At 38.0% G+C, this 4,665-nt stretch overlaps 2 non-coding genes across 2 annotated transcripts; one reads left to right on the top strand and one right to left on the bottom strand.

The window, feature by feature from the left end:
• Positions 1-597: 597 nt before the first annotated feature.
• trnai-aau (transfer RNA isoleucine (anticodon AAU)) lies at positions 598-671 on the bottom strand. Its single transcript has one exon. It is a non-coding gene; the product is annotated as a tRNA-Ile (tRNA).
• Positions 672-1,160: 489 nt separating this feature from the next.
• trnan-guu (transfer RNA asparagine (anticodon GUU)) lies at positions 1,161-1,234 on the top strand. Its single transcript has one exon. It is a non-coding gene; the product is annotated as a tRNA-Asn (tRNA).
• Positions 1,235-4,665: the final 3,431 nt, after the last annotated feature.

Consider the following 4,665-nt stretch of genomic DNA (forward strand, 5'->3'; position numbering starts at 1 on the left):
TACAACAATCATGAATATTTAGCCTCAACAACCCCAAAGCTAGATATATTTACCTTCCTAAAGATAGTTTGGCCCCTCACTAGCATTACAGATAAAATTAAATAAATCTATAGATAGATAATTTATTACAGCAGCTCAATATATATTAATGCAAAGTATTATAGTAAGCAAGTATTAAAGTATGCAAGTATTTAAATTTGCAAGTATTAAAATACAAAAGTATTAAGTACACATGGAATGTTGCACAACACTATGTAGTTAAATACATTGAATAAAAAGTAGTATATCACTTTTATTGTCCTACCAGAATGACAACATTTGAAGCCCAGGTCAATAGGACCTGCTAGTTAGAGAAGGATCACTTGTTTGTTAGTTTAAGTCCAAGAGGGGGTGTGGCCCATACAGGGATCGAACCCACGACCTTGGCGTTATTTACACCACGCTCTAACCAACTGCGCTAACCAGCCGACTTCCAAGGGTAGGGCATATACCCACATACCCGATTCTACACTGACAGCCCTTCAGTTATGGAGCTGCCACACAGAAACGATGGAGAGCTTTACTGTTGTTGAGCAGAACAGATAATTAAAGTGGGTGTGGCCAGTACGGGGATCGAACCCGCGACCTTGGCGTTATTAGCACCACACTCTAACCAACTGAGCTAACCGGCCAGTTCATATATTCTCTCTTTAAATCTTTGTACATAATTCTACACTAACCCCCATTCAACCAGCTGCATGGCAGCACAAAAACCATTAGAGATTCTGCACACTTTCAGTGAAGATCTGCAGAAATGAGCGGCTCCTAAACTGAATTTGGTTGTTATTGCACCAGAAATGCAGCAGTTTCATGTTATTTAATGATCTGAGATCTCAGTCCTACTTCAGACATCACTGTCTAGTCATTTCTTATGTTCAGACTTTCTTAATACACATCTAAGAGGTTTTGTAGGTTCTTATATGTGTGAACTATCTAAACTATACTGTATTGTGGTACATTCATTCAGCCTTCATCAGTTTATCTCTGCTCATTTAGCCTACAGCAGTTTAGACCAGCCCACTTAACCACCAATTTGCCTCCACAGTGAGCCTGTATAGAGAGAGATTAGATTTTTTGTGTGTACCGTCCAATGAAACAGCTGTGCTGTTGGCTCTGCGCGTGTCTCTGTGGCACAATCGGTTAGTGCGTTCGGCTGTTAACCGAAAGGTTGGTGGTTCGAGCCCACCCAGGGACGAGAGCCTTTTATTGCACAGCCATGCCTGATGATCAAACAATTAAACCTCAGTGTATATTATCTGGAAACAGATTCTCTTCATATAGAAATATGCTTTACATTTGCTTGATGGTAATAACTCCTAGTGAAGTCTTAATGAACAATTAAACATCAGTTCAGGTTTAGTTCAATTGGGGAAAAATATTAACAGTAGCTGAACTCCCTAAAACCCAGAATCTACAAGTATAAATCCTACATTTATTCCACAAAGTTCACAAAATACATGATTTAATGAGTGAAAACTTGACGTTTTGACGTGGAGCCCCTCTGGTGTGCAGGCTGGTTCTGTTCAGGTTTCTCTGAACCTTGGTGTTCTGTAGAGAACCGACGCACGTTCCCACCAGTTCTTGAAAACCAAGCAGCGTCATCATCGGTGGGCGTTACTGAACGAAAGTTAAGAGTAGTAATATCATGGCGGAGTGTGTAGATTATGTGCGAGCATTTGTGCTGTTGTTACCGATGTTCGTTTTTATGTAAAAAGCATTGATCTAACAATCGGTGATAAGAAGACGCGATGTGTTTGTCTCAGTTGTTGTTTTTTTAGTTCGTTAACGTGAGAAGCGTTTTGCGCTTCGGTTTCACCGCGACTCTCGGCTCAAATAGCCGATTAGCTCAACGCTAAACACTAAAGTTACACCACATGAACATCCATCTGTTTGAAATAAACATCAAATCTACTCTAAAATACCACATGTATCTGTGTTTAGCTGGATTTACATGTGTGGTGTTTATGCAGCTCGGGGAGTTGAAAAAGCTTCACGCTTTATTTTTTACATTAAGCGTTTTTCATTCTGTCCGGGTCACTTTTATCACGTCATATCACACAGTTCATCTTTTTAAATGCGCTTTGAAAATATAAGCGGCAAACTGGCTCAAAATGTGATCAGGTAAAGTTTAAAAGATAAAAATGCAGCTCCATACGAGACTCCAGCGGACGCCATTGTTGCTAACGCGCTATGCTGTATAACATGACACGCCCTCAGACGGACGTCACGGTTCAGGCTAAAAAACCAAGTATTCTGCCAGATTGCCAGATTGGCCCGCTAGTTCACTGTCTGGAACCTCTTTTTTTTGGTGGAAAAACACGGAATCGGTTCAAAGTCAAGTTCAGGAACCGGAACGGGGTCCGTGCCGCGTTGGTGGAAAAGGGGTATGACACAAGGCGCCAGAACAGTGCCAAAAGTCACGTGATTCACAAACGGCATTAGCGGAACAGCGTTTGTATTTGTAAAATGTGTTCTATTTGTTTGTGAAATGCAGTGTATTAGAAAACAGCTGTGCATTTATTTGAAAGTCACATATGCATTTGCAACAGTGGCGTTTTGTATTTGTAAATCACACTGTGTGTGTTAGAGTCGTGTTTTTTATTTATACATCATGTTGTGTTTGTTTACAAATAGTGTTTTTTATTTGTACATTGTGTTTTGTTTGATTACAAATCATATTGTTTGCGAAGTTTTGGCACTAAATTAGCTCCATATACGATTACTTAAATGAATTTTTACGGGTAAAGTTACCAGCCTAAAAATCTACTCAAGTAAAAAGTAACTCATTTAAAATGTACTCAGAGTAAACGTTACTTCGTTATTTTTAAACAGGAGGGCGTGTCTCTTCTGTGTAATGCAAACATAACAAGTGGATATAAATCTCACAATAGTTGTTTTTAATTCAAATATAATAGAAGAAACATGTTGATACAACATTTAAAACATTTAGGGGTGTGTAATGTGTCATTTTAGTTCCATAAAACATTTTAAACTGTATAACCACTAGTGATGTGTCGTAGAATGATTCGATTCTATTGAACGGCCCTTTAAACTGAAATGAAGGAACCAATTTGCACTGCTGGGAGTCATTATATATACGGCTCTTGAAAATGAACCGAGTAAAAGATCCGACTCCCCATCTCAAAATTCTCTGCAGCAGTTTCCCAGACGCGATTTTTTTTTTTTAGGTGTGTGTTTTTTTTTTTTACTTAGTAACGGATGTTATTTAAAATGTAGCGAATTAAAACTCTTAATACAAAACATACTTAAGTAAAAGTAAAATTACAGGCTGTAAAATCTACAAGTACACAAAAAACTACTCAATTACAGTAACACGAGTAAATGTAATTCGTTACTTTCCACCTCTGTAAAATACTTCCCACACTCTTAACAGTGATGTGGTTTCTCTATGTGAATACGCTGATGCCATTTGAGATTATTTTCATGAGCAAAAATCTTTCCACACCCTGAGCAGTAATACGGTTTCTCTCCTGTGTGAATACGCTGGTGTTTTTGAAGGGTACTATGTTCAGCAAAACACTTTCCACACTCTAAGCAGTGATACGGTGTCTCTCCTGTGTGAATACGCTGGTGGGTTTGGAGGTTACTCTGTTGAGCAAAACTCTTTCCACACTCTGAGCGGTGATACGGCTTTTCTCCAGTGTGAACACGCTGGTGTACCTTAAGGTCACTACTTTGAGTAAAACTCTTCCCACACTCTGAGCAGTGGTACGGTTTCTCTCCTGTGTAAATGTGCTGGTGTTGTTGGAGATTACTCTGCTTAATAAAACTCTTCCCACACTGAGCAGTGATATGGCTTCTCTCCTGTATGAATGTGCTGGTGTTGTTTGAGATTACTCTGCGTAGTAAAACTCTTCCCACACTCTGAGCAGTGATGAAAGTTTTTCATGTTTATGCTTTGATAAGACTGTAGCAACTGTTTCCTTGGAAAGCAACAGAAACGAAGAAACAAGTCAATTAATTAGAATTACTTTTACTACATTAATACCACAATAATATTAAACTCATCACCTAGTAATAAAAACATTAAATTCACTTCACGTCTAAGTGAGAATCTGAATTTAAAGAACATCAGGATAAAATACTTATAAATACTGCAGAGATTAATAATTAAATAACTATAAATAACTTGATATAAATAAAAATATAAGAGATCTGACTTTCTCAACATCAGTCCTGCACCAAGCAAATCTAATCCAGTTCATGACAGGACTAATAATTAGCTCACAAGTGTAAATCTTTGGTGTGCTGGGAGTAAAAAAGGCTTCATAAAACACCACAATTATGAGCATAAAGCTATTTTAAACAGTCTGAATATATAAACCTAATAATATTAAATAACATAATAAAATAAAAAGAACAACAAATGCAACATAAATGTAAAAAAACAAACAAGAAAACCCTTTACCTTCCTGTTAGAATCCTGGCAGCCACTTTAACAAAGCTGGTGTCTCCAGCAGGTCGTTTCTGATGAAGAACGTGCAGAAGATCCTTCTTACCAAGTGACTCAGCTACAAGTCTAGAGTTTAGTCCTAAAATAGAGCTGAGGACAAAGACCCAAGACCAGTTAAAAACTCTGCATTGGTCAATCATCAGCCAACCATT

The sequence above is a fragment of the Trichomycterus rosablanca genome, unplaced genomic scaffold (assembly GCF_030014385.1).
Source record: "Trichomycterus rosablanca isolate fTriRos1 unplaced genomic scaffold, fTriRos1.hap1 scaffold_247, whole genome shotgun sequence".
NCBI classification, from domain to species: domain Eukaryota; kingdom Metazoa; phylum Chordata; class Actinopteri; order Siluriformes; family Trichomycteridae; genus Trichomycterus; species Trichomycterus rosablanca.